Raw genomic sequence first — 20877 nt, forward strand, 5'->3', positions numbered from 1 at the left:
ATTTTATCCTTCATTGTATCTAACTTTATTTTTTGTATACACATAGGGTTTTTTCTTCTAAAGAAATCTGGGATAAAACTTCTTCTAATAGATCAAAATATACCCTAAATCTAGCACAGGTCTTTGTTCTAGTCTCCAGCCTGAGCATATTCTTTCCACTTTCTTTTTCCTTATTCTCCTAACCAACTTATCTTGTCAACTCCATTTTTAGAACTTAAAAAAAAAATTTTCATCTTTATAGTCATATTCCATCCCTTCATTGTGTTAACCCTTATTGTGTGTGTGTGTGTGTGTGTGTGTGTGTGTGTGTGTGTGTATTTTTCATTCTTTAAAATTTTGGGAGGTAGTTTCTTCTAAGAGACCAAAATACTCCCAAAATTAAGTGGGTGACTCTGTTCTATTCACCAGTCTAATATATGTATTTTCTTTTTTATATTTTTTCTTTATTTTTTCTTTTTTTAATTTTTTTTTCTGAACTTCTTTTTACCCCCTTTTTTCCCCCCACAATTTGGGGGTCTCTTCTGATTTGGTTAAAGCACATTCTCCTGGGGTCCTTGCCACCCTTTTAGTATTTTATTCACTCCTTCATATATTTTTATCTAGATAAAACGACAAGGCAGAAAAACTCACCACAAAAAAGAACAAGAGGCAGTACCGAAGGCTAGGGACCTAATCAATATGGACATTGGTAATATGTCAGATCTAGAGTTCAGAATGATGATTCTCAAGGTGCTAGCTGGGCTCAAAAAAGGCATGGAAGATATTAGATAAACCTTGTGAGAAATAAAAGAACTAAAATCTAACCAAGTTGAAATCAAAAAAGCTATTAATGAGGTACAATAAAAAATGGAGGCTCTTACAGCTAGGATAAATGAGGCAGTAGAGAGAATTAGTGATAAAGAAGACCAAATGGCAGAGAATAAAGAAGCTGAGCAAAAGATAGACAAACAACTACTGGACCACGAGGAGAGAATTTGAGAGATAAGTGATACCATAAGATGAATCAACATTAGAATAATTGGGATTCCAGAAGAAGAAGAAAGAGAGAAGGGAGCAGAAGGTATATTGGAGAGAATTATTGTAGAGACTTTCCCTAATATGGCAAAGGGAACAAGCATCAAAATCCAGGAGGATTATCAAAAAGAATCAATAAGAATAGGTCCTGAAAATCAATAAGAATAGGTCCACACCCTGTCATCTAATAGTAAAATTTACAAGTCTTAGTGACAAAGAGAAAATCCTGAAAGCAGTCCAGGTCAAGACGTCTATAACATACAATAGTAAAAATATTAGATTGGCAGCAGGCTTATCCACAGAGACCTGGCAGGCCAGAAAGAACTGGCATGATATATTCAGAGCACGAAACGAGAAAACCATGCAGCCAAGAATACTATATCCAGCTAGGCTATTGTTGAAAATAGAAGGAGAGATAAAAAGCTTCCAGGACAAACAAAAACTAAAAGAATTTGTAAACACTAAACCAGCTCTACAGGAAATATTGAAAGGGGTCCTCAAAGCAAAGAGAGAGCCTAAAAGTAGTAGACCAGAAAGGAACAGAGACAATATACAGTAATAGTCACCTTACAGGCAATACAATGACACTAAATTCATATATCTCAATAGTTACTCTGAACGTAAATGGGTTAAATTCCCCAATCAAAAGACACACATTATCAGAATGGATAAAAAAACAAAACCCATCAATATGCTGCCTACAAGAAACTCATTTTAGACCCAAAGACAGATCCAGATTTAAAGTGAGGGTGTGGAAAACAATTTACCATGCTAATGGACATCAAAAGAAAGCTCGGATGGCAATCCTTATATCAGAACAATTAGATTTTAAGCCAGAGACTATAATAAGAGATGAGAAAGGACACTATATCATATACGAAGGGTCTGTCCAACAAGAAATCTAATAATTATAAATATCTATGCTCCTAACATGGGAGCAGCCAACTACATAAGCCAATTAATAACAAAATCAAAGAAACACATCAACAATAATACAATAATAGTAGGGGACTTTAACACTCCCCTCACTGAAATGGACAAACCATCCAAGCAAAAGATCAACAAGGAAATAAAGGCCTTAAATGACACACTGGACCAGATGGACATCACAGATATATTCAGAACATTCCATCCCAAAGCAAAAGAATACACATTCTTCTCTAGTGCACATGAAACATTCTCCAGAATAGATCACATCCTGGGTCACAAATCAGGTCTCAACCAGTATCAAAAGATTGGAATCATTCCCTGTATATTTTCAGACCACAATGCTCTGAAGCTAGACTCAATCACAAGAGGAAATTTAGAAAGAACCCAAATACATGGAGACTAAACAGCATCCTTCTAAAGAATGAATGAGTCAACCAGGAAATTAAAGAAGAATGGAAAAAATTCATGGAAACAAATGATAATGAAAACACAACAGTTCAAAATCTGTGGGACACAGCAAAGTCAGTCCTGAGAGGAAAATATATAGCAATACAAGCCTTTCTCAAGAAACAAGAAAGGTCTCAAATACACAACCTAACCCTATACCTAAAGGAGCTGGAGAAAGAACATCAAAGAAAGCCTAAACCCAGTGGGAATAAAGAAATCATAAAGATCAGAGCAGAAATCAATGAAATAGAAACCAAAAAAAACAATAGAACAAATCAACGAAACTAGGAGCCAGTTCTTTGAAAGAATTAATAAGATTGATAAACCCCTGGCCAGACTTATCAAAAAGATAAGAGAAAGGACCCAGATAAATAAAATCATGAATGAAAGAGGAAAGATCACAACCAACACCAAAGAAATACAAGCAATTTTAAGAACATACTATGAGCAACTATACGCCAGCAAATTTGAAAATCTTTAAGAAATGGATGCATTCCTAGAGACATATAAACACCATAACTGAACCAGGAAGAAACCGAAAACCTGGACAGACCCATAACCAGTAAGGAGACTGAAGCAGTCATCAAAAATCTCCAAACAAACAAGAGCCCAGGGCCAGATGGCTTCCCAGGGGAATTCTACCAAACATTTAAAGAATTAGTACCTATTCTCCTGAAACTGTTCCAAAAAAATAGAAATGGAAATAAAACTTCCAAACTCACTTTATGAGGCCAGCATCACCTTGATCCCAAAACCAGACAAGGATCCCATCAAAAAAGAGAATTACAAACCAATATCGTTGATGAACACAGATGCAAAAATTCTACCAAAATACTATCCAATAGGATCTAACAGTACATTAAAAGGATTATTCACCACGACCAAGTGGGATTTATTCCACTTGGAAGGCTGGAAGGTTTGTTCAACATCTGCAAATCAATCAATGTGATACAATACATTAATAAAAGAAAGAACAAGAACAATATGATACTCTCAATAGATGCTGAAAAAAGCATTTGACAAAGTACAGCCTTCTTTCCTGATCAAAACTCTTCAAAGTGTAGGGATACAAGGCACCTACCTCAATATCATCAACACCATGTATGAAAAACCCACAGCGAATATCATTCTCTATGGAGAAAAAAATATCAAACTCAATGGAGAGTTTTTCCACTAAGATCAGGAACATGGCAGGGATGTCCATTATCACCACTGCTATTTAACATAGTACTAGAAGGCATAGCCTCAGCAATCAGACAACAAGAAGAAATTAAAGGCATCCAAATCAGCAAAGAAGAAGTCAAACTATCATGATGATATGATGATATGATACTATATGTGGAAAATCCAAAAGACTCCACTCCAAATCTGCTAGAACTTGTACAGGAATTCAGTAAAGTGTCAAGATATAAAATCAATGCACAGAAATCAGTTGCATTTCTTTACACCAACAACAAGACAGAAGAAAGAGAAATTAAGGAGTCAATCCCTTTTACAATTACACCCAAAACCATAAGATACCTAGGAATAAACCTAACCAAAGAGGCAAAGAATCTATACTCAGAAAACTATAAAGTATTCATGAAAGAAATTGAGGAGGTCACAAAGAAATGGAAAAATGTTCCATGTTCATGGATTGGAAGAACAAATATTGTAAAAATATCTATGCTACCTAAAGCAATCTACACATTTAATGAAATCCCTATAAAAATACCATCTTTTTTTTTTCAAGGAAATGGGAAAAATAATCCTAAAATTTATATAGAACCAGAATAGACCTCGAATAGCCAGAGGAATATTGAAAAAGAAAGCCAAAGTTGGTGGCGTCACAATCCCAGACTTCAAGCTCTATTACAAAGCTGTCATCATCAAGACAGTATGGTACTGGCGCAAAAACAGCCACATAGATCAATGGAACAGAATAGAGAGCCCAGAAATAGACCCTCAACTCTATGGTCAACTAATCTTCAACCAAGCAGGAAAAAATGTTTGATGGAAAAAAGACAGTCTCTTTAACAACTGATGTTGGGAAAATTGGACAGCCACATGCAGAAGAATGAAACTGGACCATTTCCATATACCACACACGAAAATAGACTCAAAATGGATGAAGGACCTCAATGTGAGAAAGGAATCCATCAAAATCCTTGAGGAGAACACAGGCAGCAACCTCTTCGACCTCAGCCACAGCAGCTTCTTCCTAGGAACATCATCAAAGGCAAGGGAAGCAAGGGCAAAAATGAACTACTGGGACTTCGTCAAGATCAAAAGCTTTTACACAGCAAAGGAAACAGTTAACAAAACCAAAAGGCAACTGACAGAATAGGAGAAGATATTTGCAAACGACATATCAGATAAAGGGCTAGTATCCAAAATCTATAAAGAACTTATCAAACTCAACACCCAAAGAACAAATAATCCAATCAAGAAATGGGAAGAAGACATGAACAGACATTTCTGCAAAAAAGACATCCAGATGGCCAACAGACACATGAAAAAGTGCTCCACATCATTTGGCATCAGGGAAATACAAATCAAAACCACAATGAGATACCACCTCACATCAGTCAGAATGGCTAAAATTAGCAAGTCAGGAAATGACAGATGCTGGCGAGGATGCACAGAAAGGGGAATCCTCCTACACTGTTGGTGGGAATGCAAGCTGGTGCAACCACTCTGGAAAAGAGCATGGAGCTTCCTCAAAAAGTTGAAAATAGAGCTACCCTACAACCCAGCAATTGCACTACTGGGTATTTACCCTAAAGATACAAATGTAGTGATCCAAAGCGGCACATGCACCCGAATGTTTATAGCAGCAATGTCCATAATAGCCAAACTATGGAAAGAACCTAGATGTCCATCAACAGATGAATGGATAAAGAAGATGTGGTATATATACACAATGGAATACTATGCAGCCATCAAAAGAAATGAAATCTTGCCATTTGTGATGACGTGGATGGAACTAGAGGGTATTAGGCTTAGCAAAATAAGTCAATCAGAGAAAGACAATTATCATATGATCTCCCTCATTTGAGGAAGTTGAGAGGCAACATAGGGGGTTTGGGGGTAGGAAAAGAAAAAATGAAACAAGATGGGATCGGGAGGGAGACAAACCATAAGAGACTCTTAATCTCATAAAACAAACTGAGGGTTGCTGCGGGGAAGGGGATAGGGAGAGGGAGGTGGGGTTGGGGAATTTATGTGCTTTGGTGAGTGCTGTGAAATGTGTAAACCTGGTGATTCACAGACTTGTACCCCTGGGGCAAATAATACATAATATATTAATAAAAAAATAAAAAATTAAAAAAAAATCAATTTTGACAACAAGTTCTGGAACTGAAGAATATAATGAATGAAATTAAAAATTCAGTAGAGAGTGTCAGCATCAGACTGGATCAATAGAAGAATCTGTGAAGTAGAAGACAGATCTTTTGACCTTATCCGATAAGAGGAAAGCAAATCAAAAAGAATGAAAAAGACTAAAGAAAGCCTATATGGACTATGGGATATCATTAAGAGAAATAATTATGCATTAATGGGGTCCCAGAAGGAGAAAATAGGAAGAAAGAAACAAAAGCTTATTTAAACCAATAATGGCTGAGAATATCTTAAAACTAAGGAGAGATCTGGACACTCTTAGTGGGAATGTAAACTGGTAAAACCACTATGGAAATCAATATGGGGGTCCCTCAAAAAACTAAAAATAGAAATACCATATGATCCTGCAATCCCACGTGGGATACATATCTGAAAGAAAGGAATTAGCTTGAGATATCTGCCCTTCCATGTTTACTGCAGCATTATTTCACAACAGCCAAGACACAGAAACAACCTACATGACAGTCATGACAATCAACAGATGAAAGCATAAGGAAAATGCGAGATAGATAGATGATAGATAGATAGATAGATAGAATATTATTTAGCCATTAAAAAAGAAAAATGAGGTATATCATGGAATATTATTTAGCTAAAAAAGGAAATCTTGCCACTTGCCACAACATAAGTGGATCTTGATAGTATTATGCTTAGTAAAATAAATAAGTAAATCATACAAGAAATACTGTATGATCTCGCCTCATGTGTAATCCAAAAAAGTTAAACTCATAAAAATAGAGAGTAGAATGGTAGCTCCTGGGAGCTGGGGGTGGGAGAAATGGGGACAAACTTTTAGCTCTAAGTGAGGAAATTCTGGGGAACACATACAGCATGATGACTGTAGTTAATAATATTGTATCATACACTTGAGAGACTGAGAGGAAGAAGTAGATTTCCCAAAATTATGCATGGTCACCACTACCATGACACTTGTCAGAGAAGCTTCAGCTCTAAGATCTGCCCTTTGTCTGCAGCACTCACTGAGGCTTGGGGCCACTAGCCAAAGCTAGGACAAAGGATTTTACATCAGGAAATTTCAGACATGGGCTTAACACCAGGATACTGATGTCGCTGCATTCCTATCTGCAGGAGTTAGGAGTCAAACCTGGCACAGGGCTCCCTGCTAGCAAGCTACCCTTAGGCCAACCAGCTTTCCTAATCTTTGCTGACACCTGTGTCATCTGCTTTTGGTTCAAAGCCTACCACTGGGTGTTCATCCGGTTTTCACTAAGAAAGTCACCTAATATTTTATAGCAACTGTTAAGTGTTAAATTGTATCCCCTAAAAAAAAAAATACTAAAGTCCTAACCCCCAGTGTATCTCAGAATTTGACCTTACTTAAAAATAGGGTTGTTACAGATGTAATTAGTTAAATTAAAATGAGATTATATTTGAGTAGGGTGGGTCTCCAATCCAATATGAGCAGTGTCCTTATAAGCGGATGTCCATTTGAAGACACAGAGACACACAGGGACAAGGCCATGTGATGATGAAGGCAGACAATGAAGTTATTCAGCTGCAAGCCAGGGAACCCCAAGGATCACTGGCAAACTACCAGAGGCTAAGAAAAGGCAACAAAGAATTCTCCTGCAGGTTTCAGAGAAAGCATGGCTCTGCCAACACCTTGACTGCAGACTTGTAGGCTCCAGAACTAGGAAACAATACATTTCTATCATTTTAAGCCACTTAGTTCATGGTGCTTTGTTATGACAACCCTAGAAAACTAATACAGAAATTCTATGACCCAGCAAGAGTGCAAAAGCCACCCTCCCAGCCGGACTCACCAATAAGCACACATCCCAAACGAAGCTCCAAAGTAGCATTTATCTCATTTATCCAGAAAGCAGTGCTTTAGCAGACTCAACTAGGGAACTGTGACCAAGGACCAGAAAGGAAGCAAGAAAGTACCCCAGATACATATGACACAGTTCACGTTTTTAATTCCTAGAAGAGATCTTCAAACACTCATTTAGAACCTACTGACCCTTAACTAAGAAACTGCCCAACAGCAGAGGTGGTACATAAACCCCTGGGAGAGCAGGCCTGGAATTGACAGCAGAGGCAAGCAGTTGCTAAGGAAGGAAAAGAGATGACAACAAGCGACATTTTTTTAAAAAAATATCAGTGTCCTGGGGCCATCTAGAGCAGAGGGAAACATTTCTACATTTCAATAAATGCCTGGAAAATAATGATGCATTTGATTCACTCAAAATGCATAAGTGTTTTTTTTCCAGTTGATATAGAATAACAGGGACCATTTTTATCCTCCTGCATGGAAGGACTAAAATGTCAGACAGAATATATGAAAACAATGGTGTTCAGGACATAGAATAGTGGGCAACAAGGGACCGCAATTCCTGAGAGATAGGGGAAAATGAGGTGAGCCCTACTCTTGCCTGGAGAGAGTTTGCAGGCTTTAGGACTGGAAGGGTGGGTCCAGGCAGAGCCCAGGTTCTCTGGAGTTGAGGAATGGAACAGGAGCTCCAGGGATCTCCCAGGGAAGAATGCCAGCAAAGGAAGAGCCCCCCTGAGACCTGGGGAGGCTCTCTCACATCTTCATGGTGTCAGGGGACCCAAGGCTGGGGAAAGAACCACCAGTAAGGGTCACCAAGAACAAGCCCCAGAATTCATACCCACCTGGAAATAATTCCTGTTGCCACAGCAGATTAGGAAAACCTCATAATTCATGGACCATTAGGCAGGGTACTGAGCAAGGTTTTTTCCTCAATAGTGGGACAAAATTGGCTCTGAACTAAACGCTGATTCCAGTAGCACCAAACAAAGCTTAAAATACTTCAACAACAGTATTGTCTCAAAGAATCTCCCTCACGAAACACTTAATAATTACAAATGGGGAAAGGGTAAGTTTAGGGTGGTAAAGCCTGGCAGACACAAGTTAATCAAATGATCAAAAGTCAAATCACCAGACTGGACAAATCAGTGTGCCTCCTCATAGGAGGCATTAATGGCATTCCTTATGTGACACTCCTACCAAGAAGGCATGATCCAAATCAAATCATGGGGACACGTTAGGCAAACCCAAACCGGGGACATTTGACCATACAACTGGCCTATGACCTTCAAAAGTGACAAGGTCATGAAAGTCACAGGAAAGACTGAGAAACTGAGGTTGAAAGAGACAAAAGATGCATAACAACAAAATACAACCTAGGATCCTGGATTGGATCCTGTTTCTCTAAAAGCCATGTCTGGGCACACTGGTGGAATTGGAATGAGATCTCTGGGTGAGACGACACACAGATGACAGAGAGATTATACACAGAGATGTTAATGTCCTGATTTAGGTTTCAATAGTAGTACAGAAAGTCCTCCTTTGCTGGAATTACACAATGAAGTCTTCCAGCAACTTATGTTCAAATGGTTCAGGGAAAAAGGTATTTGTAATATTATAGCAAATTTTCTGTAAATTTGAAAGTTTATTAAAACAGAAAAATAAAACTTTCCTGAGGAACATGAAGGAAAATTCTAATAAGTAGAGATGCTCACCCACAGTCTATGTTGCTAGAATGGGAAGGCTATATATTGGAAAGCCATCATTTCTTCGGTGTAAATCTTATGAAGTCAATACACTTCAAATTAAAATTCCATCAGAAATTCGTGAAATCATTAGGGCAAAGGAGTCAATAAAATATTGAAAACTAAATAAAGCAAGGAGGAATTTACCTTTCAGTGTATTTAAATTTATTTCAAAATATAATAACCAAAGAGTATAGTGTGGCACCATCCTGCAGAACACAACTGAACAGAATGAAAAGCCACCAAAAAAGGTCAAGTATGAAAATGGCCTTTGAAATCAGGGAGGATGAGTTATATATTAAATATTAGGCTACTGGTTACAAGATTGGGGGGAAATTTTTAAATATCTACCCCACACTATATATCAAAATAAATCCCATGTACATTAAAGTTTAAATACAAATAATGAATCTATAAGATAGAGAAATATAACCAATATATTTCTAAAATCTGGAGATGCAAAAGGATTTTCTAAATATGACATCAAAGGCAAAAACAGAAAGGAAGATATACATGGAATTGTGTATATATATGCTTAAAACCCTTGTACATCAAAAAGTACACAAAGAAAAATAGTTAATTGTAACAAAATTAGTGAACTTATAATGTCCTTACTGTTAAAGAACATTATACACCAATTAGAAGATAAACCCCAAAAAAGAAGAGAAATAATTCTCTTAAGAGGACAAAGGCTAACACATGAAAACTGACTGTTGAATTTCATCAGAAACAAAAATGCAAATAACAAAATATCGTTCTTCACCTATCACATAAAGATAGATGCTCACCCAAAAACATCACTTAAAATAATAAAAAATCAGAAATAAGTCCAGCTTTTTTTAAAACAAAGAAACTGTTAAACAAATGAAAATAGTCTGGTAAGTAGCGATCTAAGATGGCCCCACTACTTCTTCACCCTGGTTCCCATCCCCTGCACAATCCTGCCGATGATCAACATGATGGCATTTACTCCGCTGATTAGGTCACGTTACAGGACATAGTTGTCCTTAAAATGAAAGTATTCTGGTGGGTGTGGACTAAGCATAAGAGCCCTTTAAAAGGGAAGAGTTTTCTCCAGTGGATCACAGAAGAAGCCAGAGTCCAAACACAACAAGGAGGCAATGTACCACTTCTGGCTTACAGATGAAAGGGGCCACATGTCAAGGAAGACAGGTGGCCTCCGGCTGCTCAGAATGTTCCTTAGCCAACAACCAGCAAGGACAAGAGGACTTCAGCCCTACAGTCTTGAGGAACTAAATTCTTCCAACAAGAAAGAGCTTAGAAGCAATGTTTCCCAGAGCCTTCAGAGAACTTAGCCCAGCTGATACTTTGATTTCGGACTTCCGGGATGTGAGCAGAGACCCCAACCTTGCCATGCCAGACTTCTGACCTATAGAACCGTGAGCCAATACTGGGTATTATTTTAAAGGGCTGAGTTCATGGTTATTCATTACACATCAATAAAAAACTAACACAAATATATTCACAAAAAGTATAAATAGGTGTTCTCATTAAAAGTGCAAGAAAACTGGCAAATGCTTAGGATATAATATTTGTTGTTTTAAAGGGAATCAGAACCAAGCATACAATATAATCACAGCTTTACTTGATATCCATAGAAAAAAAGATTGCATGAAAATACATCAAAATGGCACAAGAGGTAATATCTGGTTAAAGAACTGAGTATTTCAAATTTCTCCTTTATATTTTTCTGACCCAAGTTTTCCAAAACAAGGGTATATTACTTGAGCAGCAGAAATAAAATCAGCAATACTTCAATAAACTGCCATGAGCAAAGCACCTAGTTTTGAGGGGCTACTAAAGTATTTCAGCTAGTTTATTAATCAGATGGAAAAGTGATACTTCGCATCTTTACATTGATATTATAAATTACGCTCTGTTGTTAAATAATAATAATACATAAACACAAGTCAAACACATGGGACTGTTGAGTCTCTGACCACTTCAGAGCCTGTTCCTGATGTGACATGAATTCTGGAGCCTGTGCCTGCCCAGTTTAGCAGCTGAACAGCCCAGTCTCGCATGCTGTGAATGAACTTGGGGAATGCTGCAGTATTAGCCTTCTCTGCTAATCCTGCTAATGCACTCACAATCTATTTGACAGGCTGCCCATCACGGCCCCCCTGTCAGGGCAAGCAGCCTTTAGAGGTGGCTGTGACAAGGGGATTATGGAAAGGACGCCCGGGAGGACAGACTGGGCCTCCCTCTGTTGCGCTCTGACCAGCTCTGTAGATAGGCCACATACCACAGAGGGCATCAGATTTGTCTTCCGTACGGACCTCTTGGCACAGAGCACCAGAGGGAGACGTTCACCAACACAGGAGGATGAGTGTCTTCTGACAGTCATGCCATTCTCCAGTCTCATCGTGGAGAAAGACAACAAGGCAACTGGAAGGGACAATTCACAGGGCTACGGTTTCTGGCTCATTCCTTAATAGCAGAGTCCCCCTCCTGTGCAGAGACCCTGCATGTTCTAGAAAACTAGGAAAAACTCTGGATTCTTGGGAGGAGTCATCAAACACTTCTGCCCTCTCCTTTCCCTCTCAAGTTCCTCAGTGAGTGGCTGACACTCCATAAAAGTGACATTTACAGCTTGGTTTTCATTAAATTAGCAGGACTACTTTATTTGCCTTCTCAATTTTCAAGGATGTCATTTTAAAAGTTTCATTTAAATACAAGGTAAAATGGAAATAAAAGGTACAGTCTTCACACCAGCAGATTATTACTTGATAAAGTAATATAGGATTTGTCCAGAGCAAAACCACCGTCCCTTTTCCTGAAAAAGTCCCTGACAGCCAGGCCTCATCATTCAGGCAGTGGACAGTTCCTTCTACTTCTATTTATACACATGGTTCTCAAATGATCGGAAGGAGACTTTTTCCAGAAACGGTTAGCTAGTTAACAGGAAACTTCTTTCTCATGAAGTTATCCTCACACCTCTAATCGGGCCAAGGCTCTCAAGCTTCCTGCTCAAATAGGAACATTCTCCGGCTCTGGTGCCACAAGAGATGGGGAATACCGAGACAAACAGAACCGGCCCGGGGCCTCGACGAGCCTGCAATCTAGAGCAGACGACAGTGCCAGGACTTGGAAGTGCTGTGAGCGAGGTTTCTGTACGAGCACCTGGAAGAGGTCCCCAGACCAGACTGTGGAGGCGAGAGGCGGAGGCCATGTCGGGGAAGAGTCTAGTCTGGGTGACCTAGGTTCCTCTTCCTGCCTTCTCCAGCTGCATGTTAGCCACACTCATCACGGGAGCCTCTACCACAAGACGAACCCCTGAAGGTTAGCAGACGGTCTTAGCTGTGCCCCATCAGGACAGCACCCAGAGACCCAGCCGAGGCCTCAGTCTCTACTCTGCCACTGTCCTTGACATGCCCAGCTGTGGTGCTTCAACATTATTCAGACTCACAAGCTCGTAGTGCAATGAAGAGAAATGCACAGGGACATCTCACACACCACTTAATATCCACAGATAAAGTTCATGCCCCTCTCAGACAAGCCACACCCTCTGCTGATGGAAGTCCAGCACAATAGCTCTCATGCAGGTGGCGAGCAGCTACAGGCTCCCACTCGCCTCTCTCCCAGGAGGGGCTCCATCCTGAACCAGACCCTGGGCAGACTGCTCCATGGAGCAGGAGCAGGGCCTCTGCCTTGTGCTTGGAGGTTGGAGGCCAGGACTCAAGTGAGCCTTCATCATTCCTTGACTTGTGCTCAGTACTCCCTGGAAGGCCCAGAGCTTTCTCAGCCCTCCCCTCCTACCTAGTCTCTCCCTCCCCAGGAGAGGTAAAAGCCCAGCACTTTTCATCCTTCTGGGCAGGAAGATCCTAGCGATCTCGGTGCACCTCAATTACAGGCAAGTAGTAGAGGGTCTCGTGAGTACATGGGTTTTGGAATCTTGAAGAACCTGGAACTAAAGGCTGGTTCTCATCCCATACTGTGTCACCTTGTGCAAATGTATACTTCCAGCCTCCATATCCTCATGTAAAAAAATGAGAAGAATAGTACTGTGGATGTCAATCTCTCAGCACAGTGTTAGGCATATGGTAAGGACTCAATAAATGGAAGCTCCATAAAACAGCTCCTCCGAGCATATCTCCTAGGTCTGCATCTCAACATCGGCCCTCGTTAGGAAGGGTTCTCATGAGAAAATGGGGATTGCAGACCCCTGGGGAGCAGGTGAGGGTTTGTTTTCAATGGGAGGTAGACTCTGAAATCATCCTGCCAACAGAAGTACTTTCAATTAAGGCAATTTCTGTTCATCACTTAGAGGCATGCCTCCCCGGCCAGAGAAGAGTGTACACCAGGGAACACAGCAGACATTAAGCCCACTGTGCACCCAACTTTCTGGCTGCATATCTACATGGGTATTTTCTGGAAACCTCAAAAGACCTGGTGCCAGCCAAGCAGGCTGAAGACAATCACCCACTGTAGAAAACAGTGAAACCAACAAGCTGGAAAAGTCAAATGGATTTCACCCAGCCTCCTCAGGCTACACTAACAGATCCTTACTGATACTCACGCTCTGTGTCTTTCTGGCCCATACCTACTGTATGGCTCAGAGTGATGTACGTGACAGGGAAGTAACCAATAGTAGACACACACAGAGAAAACTCCCAACATTCCTTTACATTTTTTCTTCCATTCAAACATATGCTCTGCAGTCAATTGTAAAATGACCTTAATATCCACAGAAAAAGTTCATGTCATAGCTAGCTTTGGCTCACTCCCTAATTTCAGATCCTAAAGATTACAAACAGTAGATAAAATTCACAGGGATTCTTTGTTAGTTCCTTGCCACGTCTAAGAACCAGTTCAAAGACAAGAGATGAGATCCTGCCTACCATGGGGGTGACAGCAGGGCGTCTTGCCTCCTACAGATGGCCTCATGCAGAAATGCCCATGTCAACACAGCAGGATGGTTGGTGTGCTCTAACTACCACGAACCCATTCCTCTGAAATTTGAAATGCATTTGTCTTGTTTCTCTAGAAATAAATATTTATGATTCAAATCTTTGTGTTCATTTTTTTCAAAGTTTGTGTTTTTGTAATTGTTCTTATTTCAAGACCAGTTGGTTTACTTTTATTGTGCTTCTGGGACAAGTCAGAATATCCACACGCTTCTGCATAGTTCCTAAATGTGAGACTGATTTTCTAATTACAGCTATTTCAACCCGCGTATGCCTGCTACACAGTTCTATAAACCACGCGTGAGGCTTCCGCCTGACCCTGCTTGGGTGACGTAACTCACTGTAGGGCAACAGCAGAATCAGAGTACCAGGAGGGAAAAATCAATTTGGTTGCTCACTAAGAGCAAAAATGGACATAGTCAGCTATGGCAACAAACTCTGAAAAAAATGTTTATGGCTATCCCAAGAACTTTTTTTTTTAAGATTTTATTTATTTATTTGACAGAGAGAAATCACAAGTAGACGGAGAGGCAGGCAGAGACAGAGAGAGAGGGAAGCAGGCTCCCGGCTGAGCAGAGAGCCCGATGTGGGACTCGATCCCAGGATCCTGAGATCATGACCTGAGCCGAAGGCAGCAGCTTAACCCACTGAGCCACCCAGGCACCCCTATCCCAAGCACTTTTGAATACTCTCTGCTCGAAGACATTTTTGACACCAAAAGAAGCCGAAAAGCTGGGAGTGTTTGCAGATACTCTTTTAAGACTAAATAAAAAGAGGTGGGTAGTCTTTAGCCATATTACCTATATTTATGACACAAATCTAAATTTTCCCTGACCTGAACTGTACAAGTCAGAAAAGATAAATACTTTTATATTCCTGGACAGGTAAGGAAATTGAGGCCCTACGAGGTTACAGGATTTGACTAAGGTGACGCAACAAAGTTCAGCAATGAAATGTGCGCTGAGACACAGGCTTCCTGCTTCCCAGTTCCTTTTATCTGGGTTATCTGTTTAAGTTGCCCTGACTCATGGAAGTAAACATTATGCTGTAACCACACATATTTGGAAAAAGCAATAACTATTGCTCTCAATTTGCATGATGTTCACACTTAGCCTGGACTCAGACACAAGTCATAGGTCTTAGTCAATAAATAATATTAACTGAAGAGAAGTTTTTCACTTTAATAATTATTTCTATCCCTGACCAAGGCAACACTAAGACATCTGTAAGGCACAAGAAGAAAAAAAAAAATTCTATCCTGTTAGGAAAATTTGGACAATGAAGGCAAACGACCTAATATTTTAGGAAAATTTGGACAGATTCCTGAAAATCCAATCTCAAAAATTTAACAAAGCTTAAAATTCTATGGACATATTTATGTTAAAAATTATAACCTGAACACCAGACACAGGAGTAGGGTAAAAAAGAAATCCATGCTCCCAGCCACTAGATCCATTAGCTTTTTTCTTTTCATGAACAAAATAATAAAAAGACTCAATTTTACTGGGTCAAAATTCAAGACATTATAGTTAATGTAAAAATACTGATTGTTCTTTTTTTTTTATCCACAGGGACCTACATACCAATATTTGAGTGTAGGCAAAAGTTTTGCAATATTATAATAAAATACTACCCCAGAGCATTTTATGTCAAAACACAAAGTGAGAATTTTATATTACAAAATAAAAAACACCACAATACATTAGAGTGGCAACCCAGGATTACATTACAACGATAAAAGAAGTGCTCCCAGGAAATGGGAATTTGTGGAGAAATTTGTCCCTTGAGTATAGTTCCATAAGGCCAATACCAATTCATTTATGTGACAAGAATATTCAAAAGGCCATAAACTATTCATCAGGGAAGACTGAATGAGGAGTCTGGACTTCTTTCTTTGTCCACCTACAAAGGGGGGTTCCTCCCTGCATTATCCACGTGTAAATGAGAAGACTGAGTGGGCAACCAAACTTGCATCATGGCTGATAGGTAACAAGGGCTTCTACCCTACCCCCAGCAGAAGCCATGTGGGAACAACCAAAAGGACCAACAAAAAGGATCTCTCCCCTCCTAGCCTAGATGGTGTCAGTGGGGGCCTAGAGAGGAAACTGAAATCTCACCTCTACCAAGTAGCAGCATGGAGCCCCTCTCTTCCCAGGGTGCCAAGGAAGCCAAGTGGGGGTGCTGGACCTTCACCCCACACGATATTAGTGAGGTAGCTCCCCTTCTCCCACCACGTCACAGCAATTCAGATTAAAACAGATTAAAATAAGAACCAGAGTTTCATAACACAATACCAAGAACTTCAAGGGCACAAAAGGAAATTACACATCAGACCGAGAACCAGGAAAACTTTAACTTGAAAAAGAAAAGATAATCAACACACATCAACATCAAGATCACACAGATGTTCAAAGTATCAACAAGAATATGAAAGCATCCATCATAAAAATACTTTAATGAACAATTATGAACCCTTGCAACAGCTGAAAAGTAGAAAGTCTTAGCAAAGAAATGGAATATATTTAAAAATGTGGAAATTTCAGAATAAAAAAAAATACATACACTGGAATTTTTAAAACTCTCAATAGGAAGTAGCACAACATTTTTCAAGTGCTGAAAAGAAAGAACGATCATCCCAGAATTCCGTACTTGGTGAGATTATCCTTCAGGAATGAAGGAAAAATAAAGACAGACTCAGATGAAGGAAAATTATGAAAATTTTTCACCACCAAACGTACCCTAAAATCATGGCTTAAAAAGTTCTCCAAACAGAAAGGAAATGATAAAAGAAGGAAACTAAAGCTATGAAGAAGGGGAAAAAATTTTTAAAGCAAAAACATGGCTAAATACAATAGACTTTCTCCTCTTCAGTTGTCTAAATTATGTTTGATGGTCAAAGCAAAAAAACAGAACATTGTAGGACTTGGACGTCAGTGTATGTAGAAGAAATATTTAAGAAATAAACAGGGTAGATAAAAGTGCTTAAAATCTGGTGTTTTAGGTCAGGCTGCTCTAACAATACCACAGACTCATTGGCATAAAAAGACAGACATTTATTTCTAACAGGTCTGGAGCCTGGAAGTCCAAGATCAAGGTGCCAGCCGATGCAGGGTCTGCTGAAAGTCCTCTTCCTGGCTTGCAGATGGCTAACTTCTTGCTGTGTCCCCCAATACGGTCTTGAGCAGAGAGAAGGGACGCAAGCTTCCTCAAGCCCCTTCTTACAAGGGCACTAACACCATTTGTGAGAGCCAAAGCCCCATTTACTAATAACATCACTCAGGGGGTGAGGATTCCATCACGGGGATTTGAGGGGGACACATTCGGTCCACAACAGGAGGTAAGGTTTCCACATTCACTCAAACTCTACAGCACTGATACCAGTGGATCTTTGTGCTGATCCTATAGTTCTGCGTCTTCATTATGGTGGTACAACAGATACAATCTACCTATTCCTATTTTTGTGGGGAAACAACATAAAACTACACACATACATGGTACCAATACCAATTTTCTTAGGATATTACATTGTCATTACACAAGGTGTAACCATGGGAGAAAATGGGGGAAGGGTACCTGGAACTTCCCTGTTCTAGGACTGTAACTTCCCATAAATCTATACTGAATTCAAATTTAAGTTAAAAAAAAATCAGAACTGTTCTAGATTAAAAGATGTTAAAGACACAAATGCAATGTGAAAAACTCTGGAATCTGATTTCTAAAAATTCAAATGGTGGGAAAATTGGGGGAAACTTTAATGTGGATGGGACATTTGATATTAGGTAAAATTATTATTGATAACAATGTGGTGGTCATATAGAATAACACCTTTATTCCTAAAATATGTATGCTGAATTATTTAGGGCTAAAATATAATGAAGTCTGAACCTAACTTTTTTTTAAGATTTTGTTTATTTATTTGACAGACGGAAATCACAAGTAGGCAGAGAGGCAGGTGATAGGGGGCATGGGGGCCGGAAGCAGACACCGTGCTGAGCAGAAAGCCTGATGCAGGGTCTCCATCCCAGGACCCTGAGATCATGACCTGAGCCAAAGGCAGAGGTTTAACTCACTGAGCCACCCAGGTGCCCCTGAACCTAACTTTTAAACGGCTCAGGGAGAAAGACAACAAGAGAGAAATATAACAAAACATGATCAATTGTTGACTTTATGAAGAAGATATGAGAGTGTTCTTTGTCCTATTCTTTCAATTATTTGGTATTTATAAATTTTCATTTTAAAAAAAAGTGAGGGATGAAGTGGTGGAAGGAAATGTGATAAAGCAAGTATAGTAAAATGTTAATTGTGGGATTTCGATGGTGGATGAGTGAGTGTTCAGTACAAATTTCCCTCTATTGTTCTGTATGCCTGGAAATGTTTAAATTAAAATATGGGGGAAGAAAGCTAAGGAAACATCAAAATCCAGTGCCCTCCCCCCAACACTCCTAATCCTCCCTAGCCCAGTTAAATAATACACACTTAACGATAGTTAAAATAAAGCATCATTTGCCAGGGGCAAAAGCTTGCCTGGCTTCCTGCCTGGAGAAGCCCTAGCAGGGTCTCACACTCTTCCCAAAGTGGTAAAGCCCCGGTCGCTGCCATGGTCCCCAACGCCACACTGAGGACTCTCCCATGAGTACTGCTGTCAAGGAGAGACAAACCTGAACATGTACATATATATCAGACCTCCAACAAAAAAACAATTCCACCATCATGGTGGGAGTTTTTAACACACTCAAGTACCAAAGTTAGGAATTAAAAGACTAAGAAATTAAAAAACTAAAAAGAACATAGAAGATAAAATGATTTAAAAGGTAGGTCAATGGCGCACAGATCTCTATAATAGTTAACAAGAACTCTCTGAGCCACTCCACTCACATTAGGGTGATCCTGCTCAAATATTTCCGTGTGGGCACGTCTCTCTAACAAGGCCGTAATAGAAACTGTCCCTGACAGGCACAGCACCACAACTGCCCTGGTTCTTTGCCCACCATAGACCTACAGGAGGAGCTATGTATGCTGTGAGATACTGAAGATATTCTGAATTCTGCACAGACATGTTCAGCTCTTGCCCCAGATCATCAAACACTAATGATGTACTGTATGGTGACTAACGTAACATTAAAAAAAAAAAAAAAAAAAGAAGCGAACCAAACTCCCAAATAAATCTCATTATTTCAGGCAAGGCCTGGATTCTCTGGAAGCTCATTTTCCCTCCCTGGTCTTCTGAGAGGTGAAGAATCTACTGATTCCTGCCCCATCTCCTCTAGCTTTATTCCATGTCCCCTATAAACATTTCTCATGCTGCCATCTACCTACAGTCTCCAAGTGGTATCCACTCCTACCACTGACAAAAAGCAACCCATCCCTGCCCGTTACAACAAAATCCCTTATCTTATCTCACAAGCAAGAGATCCGTCAAACCAAACATTGAAAATTGTGCTTACAGCTCCCCAGAGATGGCTAAGCTGCTAAGATCCATGTTTAGAAATAAGAAACAAAACTCACTCCATTTGTCCATCCATCCCACTTTGCCAAGTCCTTCTATTTTCTGATTGCTGGAGCTGGAACTAGCACTGGCCAAGCAAAATGGCCAAGAGTGGTATCAGATAACCAGGGCTCAGGTGGCTGCTGAAGATCTGTCCATGTAACAACAGTGTACAACTATCTGTAGGCTCTGGACATGCTAGTGGAAATCAAAGAAAGCACATACCCAAAGACTGCGGGTGGGTGCGTTTGCAAAGTGAAAGAGCCCCCCCACAACCACCACCACTTATTCAGTCACACTTGCCACATGTATAGGCCCCTGCCCTGCCTGACACCTCAGTCTGCCCCAAGTTGTTTTTTTTCTCCCTAGGCATATGCCACAAGTAGGGCACTTACATTTTGTCTCCCACCTTCCTCTCTCAAGCAAATATAACAATAATCTGTGAACTGATTTATCCATTTGTCTCCATGGAGTTAAAGGCGGCTTCTTTCAAATTTTCTAGGAAGTTTCATGACCACCAGTCCAGGTGATATCCTTCTTCCATCCCATTTCATTATCTCTGGGTGATGAGAAAATAAAGACGGGAAGAAGATTCTCGTAAGAATAAGGCAGCTTGGGAGGCAGGCTACCTCAGAATGCTGAGAGGAGCATTTCTAATACCTTTACATGGTGCTTCACAAACGCCAAAGTTGTTTTGCAACACATTAGGACCCAGTTGTTGGTTCCAGTGGTGAATAAACGATTGAGAAAATATGTATATGACTTTGACCTTTTAAGTGGCAGGAAAAGCTACAACTGGGTCTTCAGGCCCCTTGCCTCAAAGGAAACGCAGCTTGTAATTCTTCCTTTGCCACTGACATGAGGTTTGATTCCCCCCATCCTATCTCACGTCCATAGTTAATTTTTCATCTGAAACATATGGAACGTGGGCCCAACCATCAGTCTGGTTCTCGCAGCATCCCAGAAAGCCAGGCGGAACGGCAGGGCGGATGACCAAGCCTGTGCGTCCAAGAGCTCCGCTGGACTGGAGACCAAGACCTCTGCCTCGAAAACCCTGCTCGAAAAGACTGGGGACGCACTGGATCTGGGGCTGGGGCGGGCCGCACCATCCCTCTCGGCTCAAATCCCAGGGACCTCCGACGGACCACGGCAGCG

Source organism: Lontra canadensis, unplaced genomic scaffold (assembly GCF_010015895.1).
Source record: "Lontra canadensis isolate GAN:19392208 unplaced genomic scaffold, GSC_riverotter_1.0 scaffold32, whole genome shotgun sequence".
Classification (NCBI taxonomy): Eukaryota; Metazoa; Chordata; class Mammalia; order Carnivora; family Mustelidae; genus Lontra; species Lontra canadensis.